General features: G+C 36.5%; 1 non-coding gene across 1 annotated transcript; it reads left to right on the top strand.

Annotated features, from left to right (window-relative positions):
- The first annotated feature begins 469 nt into the window (after window positions 1–469).
- Window positions 470–542, top strand: Trnam-cau (transfer RNA methionine (anticodon CAU)). Its single transcript has one exon. It is a non-coding gene; the product is annotated as a tRNA-Met (tRNA).
- Window positions 543–11964: the final 11422 nt, after the last annotated feature.

Here is an 11964-nt window from a genome sequence, read left to right as displayed (position 1 = left end):
TTTCTATGTTTGTTACGCGATAACTCCGCCAATTATGAACCGATTTGAACAAATCTTTTTTCGGCGTATAGGTAATACCTCAAGGGTGGTCCCATTTAAATTTAATAATAGAAAAAACAACCCCCAAGGGTGGAAAATTGGGGATGAACTTTTTTATACGCAATATCTCCGCCGATTATAAATCAATTTGAACGATTATTTTTTTGTTGAATAGGTATTATCAAAAGGGTGGTTTCATGCGAATTTGAAGAAAATATTTCACCCCCAAGGGTGGAAAATTGGGGATGAACTTTTTTATACGCAATATTTTTAATTTTTAGTTTTATTTTGTGTTCACGCATTTGAAGTCGGTTTTATTTTTAAAAAAAGTTAATTATGTATTTTTATTTTTGTCACTGAAAATTTCCTGAATAATCGTTCAGGCAGTAGCAGAATTGTATGAATTGGTAATTTCGGCCGGTTTCGCAACGCCTCGGTAGCGCAGTAGGCAGCGCGTAAGTCTCATAATCTTAAGGTCGTGAGTTCGATCCTCACCCGGGGCAAATTTTTTGCATTTCATTTTATTATTTAATTTTAATCTAACTTGATAATGTAATATTCTAAAGACACTGTTAACACTGAGGTTTAGCGTTGTGAAGCTTTTTTGTAAAACAAGAAAATTGTGTAACTAATTCGCTGTCAGTTTTAGTCGATTTTGTTTGTTTTATTTTAATGTTTAGTTGTGCATTAACTAAAAAAATTATAATTATCCCATGATGTAGGTAGATAGGTAGGTACTCCCTTTGTAAACTTTAGATTATGCTTATGCACATTTTTTGTCATAGGTGCTATTTGCACCTGTCACAACTATGGGACTATTCTCTCCGCTGCAACTCCTGTGTAGCCAGGATCTACAGCTTGACCGCCAATAACCCAACCAGTGAAGGTCAAGTTTGTCCTGGGGGAAAGTTAAACTGTCATTGGACCCGCAACGAAATTAAGCCTGTCACAACTGCCAACGATTGTGTTAACAGTGTTTACGTTTATACAACAACACAGACAAACAATCTAATATCTTTTTGCATGCATCCTTGAACCGTCAAAACGTTCCCATAGTAGTGAGCGCCGAAATTGTTCTCAATCGAATTATTTTGCTCCAAATCAATTGATGACTCACTGTGCATGTCATGTTAATGGGTGTGAGAAAGAACTAGATGTTGTGGCCTAGTCCTGTCTGTTAGCGATACCTCTTGGGAGGCGTCCGACAGGACGCGGGGGGTGCTTTTGGGAGGCGCCCGAAGGGCGCGGGGGGCTGGTATAGGATATAATCCCGTGGACGGGCATTCGAACGTCAACTGTGATCTAGAGAGTCGAAGTGTCTAAGTGTTTTAAGAGAGTGGTGTCACCTGTGTTTTAAATAGTTCTAACATATTAGACTCTTTAATGATCAATAAATGTTTTCTTTCTTCCATTTTGAATAGGTTTTAGTACAATTTTTTTTTTAATTTGAAGGTTGATTTAAAGTCTAAGTTTACGTTCAACATAGAATGTGACGGCAGACTGCAATCTTGATGGAATGCGGGTCTGGGTTTGAATCTCGTTGGGGTCAATTAGTGTGTTATCTTTAAAGCAATAACTACTTAGTAGGTATATCCATTCAGCATAATTTCAGCCTATGTCCACACTGCTAAACGTAAGCCTCTCAGAAGGAACTCTTTACTAATACAAAGACAACTTACGGTTTAAGAACTTTATTTCTCATAAGAATTAACAATAATTCACTTCCTGAGAAACATTTCAATTTAAATTATTTTAACATAATGAGTGTATAACTAATTACAAACAAAATCATGGTAACTATTAACATTAACCAAAAATAAAAATAATGTGACGGTACACAACAAAAAACTTCGAGCCAAAGCAACGAGTCGCCACACGCCAGTCAACCGCGGATGTAATGCGAAAAACTTGTCTTTCGTTTTTTCATCGGAAAACAAGCTTTTAATTTTTAGCAAAATTAGAATTCATTACAGTAACAAGTGCATTTTAGTAACGCTGGAAGTGTGTCATGGACAGGATAGGAACTAATCAATATTTGAGATACCTATCAAATTGGTTAAGAAACTTGAAACATCGAATTGCCTAAGGTGGGAATCGAACCCACGAGCTACGACAATTCGATTGTGATGCGACTTTTCTAGAAAACTTTTTTCTCTATTAAAGAATCATATTTTGAAACTAGCTTTCTGCCCGCGGTTTCACCCGCGTGGAATTTTGTCTGTCACAGAAAAACTTTATCGCGAGCGTCCCTGTTTCAAAAACTGAGATAAAATCTTCCCGGGACTCAAATTATCTCTATCCCAAATTTCATCAAAATCGGTTCAGTGGTTTAGGCGTGAAAGCAAGACAAACAGAGTTACTTTCGCATTTATAATATTAGTAATGTTACAATTTTGCTGCTATCAATTATTGATTTAGTCAAACATGATCACTTTAACAGAAAGTTGACTGAACTGTCACCATCCACTTTGCAACACTCAAAACGACCGAACTGCATGACTTCATCCAATAACATATTGATACATTTAACCTACGCATCGATTCATTGAGAAAGCGTTCCATAGTATTGTCATCGCTAATATTAGACTGTCATAACTCGAGCAATGGGCTGCAATCAAACGGCTAATAATAGAAAATGCATGCGGTTGAAACGTGATTTCTTATTGATAGTATTGTTAAGGGACAACGGCCAGTGTGGCTTGAAAACGCTCGAGTATGGATCAGTCGAGATTCAAGAAAAATAATTGACACGTAGCGGTCAAGGGCCTGCGGCTGGTGAGGTCTGAAAACGCGCAGAATAGTTTCAAAACGCTTGAGCAAGGGTCAATTATGTTTCAAGATTTAAAGAATGCATGCGGTTGAAACGTGATGTCTTATTGATAATATTGTTAAGGGGCAGCGGCCAGTGCGGCTTGAAAACGCTTGAACAATATTTTTTTTGCATAGCTAGCTGTAGCTTGATAAAAACAAGCTAGAGAACGTTCTTTCTGGTGTTTTCTTTTCTCTAAAGGAGGCTTTCGTCCAACAGTCGTCCGTCAGGATAGGTTGAAATAATGATGATGAGTTTTGTTAGAGGAGGAACTTGTTAATCACATTTTTGACAGGTTTTGTTTGCCACACGTTGATTTAGTAGTAGGTACATAATATTTTGTGTGTACAACCATTCTGGGCCTCATAAGAAGGCTCAAGGTCACCCAAAGGGCGATGGAGCGGGCCATGCTTGGAGTTTCCCTGCGTGATCGAATCAGAAATGAGGAGATCCGCAGGAGAACCAAAGTGACCGACATAGCTCGCAGAATTGCTAAAACCAAGTGGCAGTGGGCGGGGCACATAGCTCGTAGAGACGATGATCGTTGGGGCAGAAAAGTTCTCGAGTGGCGACCACGGGCTGGAAGACGTAGCGTGGGCAGGCCTCCTACTAGGTGGAGCGACGATCTCGTAAAGGTCGCGGGAAGAGCCTGGTTGCGGGCAGCGCAGGACCGTGCATTGTGGAAAACCTTGGAGGAGGCCTTTGTCCAGCAGTGGACGTCATTTGGCTGAAACGAACGAACGAACGAACATAATATTTTGTAATTATTTCAATACTTGCAAAGTCTCATCATCATCATCTCAGCCATAGGATGTCCACTGCTGAACATAGGACTCCCCCAATGCTTTCCATGTTGCCCGGTAACGGCCTGCATCCAGCGCCTTCCTGCTACCTTTATGATGTCGTCGGTCCACCTTGTGGGTGGACGTCCCACGCTGCGTTTTCCGGCACGCGGCATCCACTCCAGAACCTTGCTGCCTTATCGGCCGTCAACTATGTGCCCTGCCCATTGCCGCTTCAGCTTGCAAAGTCGCAGTAAAAAATACTTATTATTTATTAATCACTAAAGTTACTTTTATACTTTTAAGATATGTAACCCTTGTCTCTTTTTCTGCTTCTTAAAGTGTAGCACTTTGGTTTCCAATTTTTTCACTCTACAGCTAAACATTAATAATCAATAGAGTTTTGTCCTCTCAGTATACGCCGAGCAGTAAGGCAGTTAGTGCCTCATCTTGATTGTCCAGGTTCTGATTTAGAACTGACTCCTGCCCTACTTTTAGTATTATTATACTTACTGTCATACTACTGCATATTATTGCCTAGGTCTAATTTATTAACAAACTAATAAATGCACAAGTAAGTATACAAGGTGAGTTTGCAATCAGTGTCCAAAATAGGAGTAACTCAGTTGCCTGGATATCATTTATTATTAAATTACGTAATAAATTCAAAAGTAAGTAGGTATACAGGGTGAATTTGCAATCAGTGTCCAAATTTTTATCAGCGTCTCAGAATCAGTAACTTTATCGATTTACGTAAAGAAAACAATTTTTTATCCTTTTTAATTATTTTCTAGTTGGTATTCTTATAATTAGAAGTTACTGTTCTAATATTAATTAAAGCAAAAAGAGTAGGTACTATCTCCTCAATTAACATAAATATTTTAAAGCGCCCCAACTCCAAAATTTATAAATGACTATCTGAATTCTATCTACGGTCAATACTTTACCGTTATTGTCCAAGTTAGGTGGAGATAGCATTTTAATTTAAAATATCTTAAAAGTTATGGATTTATGATCGTCGGCAATTTTAATTACGAACTTTCGTGTTTTGAGAACGCAAAGTTTTTCAATGTTTATCGGAATTTATGTATTGCAATGATATTTATTGAGGAAAGAGGGGAGGTTTGGGAAGCAGACATAATGTGCTGTTTTCTTGAGGATACCTTGAGTCGAAACAGATATACGTATTTTAAATGGTTTGTTGTTTATAATGCTTTAAATCACAACTTTACTATTATCAATGCGTTTGTGTATACTGAACATCACATTAGACATTTTTGTTGCAAAATCGAGCTTATTACGTACTCCCTAGGAGTCATTTACCTAATGTAGATATGTGTCTGCATACAAGTTCAGTAAATACCTGAAACTACTCACCTTTGATCTGACAGGCCCTATCAAGTTTTTGATTCCTTTTTTTTGTAGAGCATTATTTTTTTATTTTTTTATTTACACTTTTGCACATGCATATGTACAGTGGCGGACTTAATGCCAGGTGGCATTATCTGCCAGTCAACCACAGGTCGAGTAGAGAGACTAAGGCGGTGTAATAAATATGACGTTTAATTAATATACTTACATAGCATTAGATAAAATAAATAACATACGAATACATATTAATATAATAGACATACACATAGATACATAAACAATATGTATGTATTTATTATCTCAAGATTACGTCCTAGACTGTATCTACATTTAACATCAGGTGGCCAAATACCTGCCTTTTGCTACGTAAAGCAATCCATGTTTAATAATGTATACTGACATAAGCATTGTTTTTTTTATTATGAGGTCATCTGGTGGGACTGGGAAGGGACCACCATGCCACCGCCTACTGTCATCGGCACCACCACATTACATTTAGCTTTTAAAAGAAAGTTATAGCACATTTAATTTGCATTCTTACACTTGCATCATCATAGTCCTGACTACAAGGATTACCGAGGAAACGAAAATATCCGTAAACATACATAAAAAACAACTCTCTTCCACTTTAAAGTCGGTTAAGAATAGTCTTGTCTAATAACATTCTTCGACCTTACAACCAAAAACATTATCGTTCAAACAAATGTTCTAAACAAGCCACTGACAAAAATCACCACGAAACTGCAAATTGGAAAGCCAATGTCAAAAGAGTCGGCTATTTTTTCCCTCTTAATTTCCTACTTCTAATTAATAAAAAAAGGAAGCTCATCGCTTTGAAAGATAACGCCGGGAACCGAACCTACGACCCGGCTGAATAATTCCTTTATCGCCAGTTATAAATTAGGGATAAAGTACGAGATGAGTTTGTGATTTAAAAAATTAATGATGGAGTGTGGAGATCTTTGTTTCCTTACAATTTTAGTAGAGCTTTGCTAGTGAAAAAGCTTGCATATCAACTGATAAGCTAGTAAACAACTTATGGTTAAATCACTCATTTTCAACAAACAACATTTAAAAAAAAAGTCAGTAGAGTCACAATATTTTTACAGATATCGTCATCTTTCATTAATTCATTACTTGAATAGACTTATAGAATTGATCTCAGTAAATACCTCGTATAACTAAATAATATGACAATTATATGCAAACCGCACGAATCCATTTTTTTTTTCTTTATTTGATTTGGGGCTTTTATCAACATGGATAATATGTCAGCTCCATTGTGAATCCTTAATCCATAAAGTGTTTGCCATTAATTTATCTTTTTCTTAAAATGTTGATTACCTTTTGGTAATTAATAAATTGTCTTAAATCCCTGGAAATGAGTAATTATATCAAATTATGTCGAAAGCGCCATCTTTCGTTGTATTTATAGAATTTTAACAAAATATCAATGATCTATAGTTTATAGCACGGATCATTTTAGCTCGTCACATTTCTACTAGATGGCGCTACACTACGAGCAGTGACACCTAGTGGCTTTTGGAGGAACTACAATCCCAAATCAATAATTATTGTCATAACTGCACACAAGATGTCACTGCCTGCCATTAAGGACTACGTTTAATAGGTAGAAAAACTAAAAATTGGAAGTTTTTTGATACAAACGAACTGAACGGGCCCCTAAGGGGGTAAAACGCGGGATCCACGCGTACGAAGTCGCGGGCGGCCGCTAGTGTATGTATAAATTCCATCACAAATTAGGATTTTTACAACTTATAGTGCAAAAATCAAGCAAACATACAACGTGCTATTTCGGAAAATTTAGGGGTATAATAATTCTATGAATAAAAACTAAGTATTAAGAATGTCTTCAAATCATAACAGAGTTTTTTCCAAAATTGTTACCCGGTTTTCTAGTATTTTTGTACCTACATCCTACTTCCTACTACCTAATATTATAAATGCGAAAGTTTGGATGTCTGGATGTCATGATGTCTGGATGTTTGTTACTCTTTCACGCAAAAACTACTGAATGGATTTTGTTGAAACTTTACAGTATTATTTTTTGTAACCCAGACTATAATTTATGCCGATCTGTGACACTATACATTTCACGCGGGCGAAGCCGCGGGCAAAAGCTAGTAACTTTCATAAAATTACATAATCAATGCAATTTTGATAATAATATGACTTTCTCCGAAAGATAACAATAAGCCTATGGGGCTATCAAAGCTACTTAATCATGTAAATATCAGTAAGTAACAGTCTTGTTATCAACAGAATAGCTACAAAAAATTTGCTATCAATAAATCATTATTCTTTCCTTATTGCTTATATACTTTCAATATTTGGGCTGTAGTATTAAACTCTTTTATTTGAACTACATTATCACACTTCCTAAATATAACTCAATAACCAATGTAATATGACCATTTTACAGCGTTCTTCCATTCTTATCGCTTTGTGCCTTCATCATCATCATCATCATTTCAGCCACAGGACGTAAACTACTGAACATAGGCCTCCCCCAATGACCTCCACATCGCACGGTTGGCAGCGGCCTGCATCCATCGCCTTCCTGCTACCTTTATCAGGTCGTCGGTCCACCTTGTGGGTGGTCGTCCCACGCTGCGTTTTCCGGTCCTTTGTGCCTTTCCTACTACTAATGCAAGTAAGAAAGATATCAAGTAGGTATTTGTCTGAACTATGTAGTTACCTACTTACCTACACTATATCCATAAATTCCATAATACGCTACCACACAGTTTTTTATCATAATTACACCGTTTACGAACACAAATAGATAGTACGATGTTAAGTTTAACATGATGTAATAGATGGCAGCACTGTCGCACGAATGTTGAGTGTCAGAGAATATCGCCCGTATTCACAAACATTACTATGAGATCTCACAGTGCGCGTGGACGCACAGGGTGACACGCGAACCAATCACAGAGCTCTATTTAACGCTGTGCGTTCGATTTGCTGCTTCACTTAAGCAAGCATCGTTTGTGAATACGGGTATTTGTATGTCTATCCGTACTCTGATTTAAAAAAAATAACACGTAAGCCCCAGAACAGACGGTTAAACGCAACTGCAACGAAACTGCAACTTTGTGATGATTCTGATGAATGAAACTGAAACTGAAAGTTTCAAACTGGTCGCGTCATGTGTGGTCTCTCAACGGACGCTATGGCAGAAACTTAGATGCAACTCAAAAGTAACTAGCAGTTGCAGTTTCGTTGCAGTTGCGTTTCACCGTCTGTTCCGGACCTAAGGTGGTATGAAATTTGACACCAGAATTAGAATAAAGAATAAAATACCACATAATGTCTTCAATGATTTTATTCCTCTAAATAAATATAATACAAACAAATACATAAGACTATGTCACTAAAACGTGACATTACACAATATTCAGGCAGGTTTTCTTCTCACATAATAACTAGCCGATTTCATAATAATTTTACATAATTTATATTATAATTTTACATTACTACATAAGGCCTGCATTATACCAGTAACAATGTCATTCCTTCAGTAATACTCCTAAATAACATTATAAATCAGGTTAGGATTCTTGGATGGCTCAATCATGGGGTGCAAGTGCGGTTTTGTTACTCAGTCGAAGAAGCACGTGATGTTGTGCCCTGCGTGCCCAAACAACTGCACGCAGGAAAATTATGAAAGCTGCTGACAACGCCACTCTTGTAGCGGAGTTTTGGGCTGACACTGTGTGTGTAGGTTTGTCGACAGGTCAAAAAGAAGAAGAATCTGCCACATACAAATAACCGCCATTCCTTCATTCCATCCACTACTCAGTACCCATTTAATGACATTTCCCTAATATAGTCTGGTGCGAAAAAAATTGGACAACAAAGACATGACGTATTCCACTTTAAGCACCCGCTCAAATAGCACCTGCACGAATAGCACCTGGTCTATTCCATTTAGAGCACCTATCTACATTTTGGGCTCTAAATTGAATTACATTTATCTAAGCGATTACGAAAACTTTGTCCAATCAGCTCTATTCGTTTGATCGCGCCTTTTTTCGGCAATGACGTCACGACATAAATAAATTGTGATAACGATAATCTTATACTCGCGTCAGTGCCAAGCCCTCGGCGGTGCCTACGTCATAACAAACCATACTATGGCGATAAGAAGATCCGGGTACGATACGTCTACGTGCAGTTTCAGTTTTGCGTATTCAACCTTCTGGCTAGTTTCCTACAAAAAAACTTTTAGTCCGTCAATTAGGTATTTATCAAAAAATATTCGACACGTAGGTATATTTTTATTTCGTCAATCAAACTAGTAATTACGAAGCTGTGTGGTGTGTCAAAGTTCCACGTGACGTCAACAAGTGCTATACATAAGGGTCTCTTCTTTTGAACTTAGCGCGCTTAATCTTTCATTTTTATTAGTTTGAAAAATTGAAAAATACGTCTCTAGTATTTTTTGATAAGTTAACTGACGGACTAATTCAAACTTGCTTTTTACCCAGGAGACATCCCTAATCCCAGCCTTCAACTTCCAAAAGTTTTAAGTTCATAAGTGATGATAGTGTGAGAAAAAAACCATGCCATTTAAAATTAATATTATAATACTATTATTCTAATAATATTGTAATGAGAGAAGAGATGGTACAGATGACGACACAAGTACACATCAAGCTGCGATATCTGGCACCATTATTGTTGCATTATTATCGACTAGGTTTTTTTTTATTTTAGCTTATTAATATAGTCTAGTGAAATCAGAGGGTTAGTAGTAGTTTCGCACGAAATTCGAAACGTCCCCTTTCAATAATAATATTTTTTTATCATACTACTAGTTCTAGAAAGAGAACTATTATTAGCGTAGCGATCGATTCGCACGCGACATCAATACATCCGGGTGGAACGCCTATTAAGAAAATATTATTTTTGAAAGGGGACGTTTCGCACGTTCGTGCGAAACTACTACTAACCCAAATCAGAAATGATAGAGCAGTTTTTTTTAGATTTTTTTGCAAAAAAAAAAAAAGTGCTACATACGGCTGAACACTGTAGTACAGTCAAGTAAATGGTTAGTGTCACCCAAATCAGCCAAAAAGTTTGCAACACGTCTTTGTTGCAATTGGAATAAGGTTGTGATATTATCAACTTTTTGGCCACTTCGGGTGTCACGTACTATTTGACGGTGACTGTACCTTATGTAATTAAATTAATAAATTAATATTATTGGACATTTTTACACTAAGCCGCTAGTCCCAAACTTCCAAAGCTTGTACTATGGGTACTATACAACGTATGTAACAGGTTCTATTTTTTTTAAATACTCAGGTATCGTCTTATGTACTGTCGACTGCACTTTAAAATAATGATTCATTAAACTACTTTACTATTATAAATGACTCTAAATAATTGTACTTACAAACTATAAATGAGTATTAACCTAAAATACACTTGATATAATGTATTATTATTACAATAATGTATTATTAGTAATTTAATTCAACTTTTTTTACAGCCAGCATTTTCCAAGTCAATACTGTGCCTACAAAATTAATAAAATTATTGACATAAATAAGCAAAAAAAAGGAATCAAATTATAAATTTTAATGGTAACTTTTTTTGAAAATTTTACTAATTAATATTCGGATTTTTTAAACATTTACAACATGTTTTTATAAATAAGTAAGTAATTTAACTTTTTATACATTAGGTTATCAATGCCAAGTAAAACAAAATTGAAAATACTACTGGAGCAAACTTATAATTTTTAAAATGAAAGAAAGATCTATTCTCCAAAAATTTGACAAGCAATTAGGTACGATGACGTGTAACTACATTTTATCTTATCAATATCATTGACATGCGGTCTGGAAAAAGGACAAACATGTATTATTAATAATCGATAAAAGAGGAATGCCTAATTTACTAAACAGTGCGGTTAATAAATTGCGTAGTACAAGAACCTTGAGCAGTCCAAACACAATAACAATGTCATGGAAAATAGGTACATGAAACCCATTTCACTTATAGATAACGTGTTTAGTTTATTTACTACACTTAAAATATTGCATCTTATTGGTGCAATAAATAAAAATGATGAAAAAAAGTAGAGATGGACTGTTTTCGGGAACTTTACCCTAGATTGGGTCATTCCCGCATAGTGCCAGCCAATATTCCCAGCCCTTCTGAAAATATTGACAATACCTACAGCTCATCTATACAAAAGAGACGACATAGTTTAAAATCGAAACGGATTTCGTTCAATAGAGTAGGTAGTTTAGAGTCAAGACCGAATTTTAAAGATAAAATACCTACCTACCAACATTATCAATTTATCAATGGAATAATGTTGATGTAAATTATATTTTATCGACAGTCACTAATTTAAAATTGAGTCGCCTAATAAATGTCATGTGCATAATGTAAATAGTATTTTTTGTTCAAAATAATTTCAGCAGGAACCCGTGTCAACGTCACCACGCAATCGTCGGCCATTTTGTTTTCCACCATCTTGCGTTTATATCCGCCATCTTGTCATGAGTATTTCCCGCCGTTTTGGCTGTTCTGCCGGCCCCAGGTGCTGGTGGAAGACTTGCCCGTAGGGAACGAGGGTGCAAGCCCCGTGGGGGATACTGGTGGGGTCGGTGGCATGAGGTTTGTGGCGTGGTGGTATACTTTAGCTGACATGCTGGTGTCATCTGGAATAGAACAAAGATGCTCATTAAAATAGTGTTTAGACAAATCTATTTCAAGAAACCCACGACCTTTCGCTTGCCGGAGGACTGGTCTTCCATCTAAGCTACTTAACACTGGATGAACCCGTCGAAATGTTTAAGTGTAATACGCTGTTACGCCTTAGTTTGTTTCATTAATGTTGGTTACAGGATATTGACCATCTCATGCGAGACTGCCCAATATTTATCTGCTAAATATGAGCACGAGATGGCATGTAACAAT

This window comes from Ostrinia nubilalis, chromosome 21 (genome assembly GCF_963855985.1).
Source record: "Ostrinia nubilalis chromosome 21, ilOstNubi1.1, whole genome shotgun sequence".
NCBI lineage: Eukaryota > Metazoa > Arthropoda > Insecta > Lepidoptera > Crambidae > Ostrinia > Ostrinia nubilalis.
Note: the sequence above shows the minus strand (reverse complement) of the source record. Positions and strands in the feature narration are given on the sequence as shown.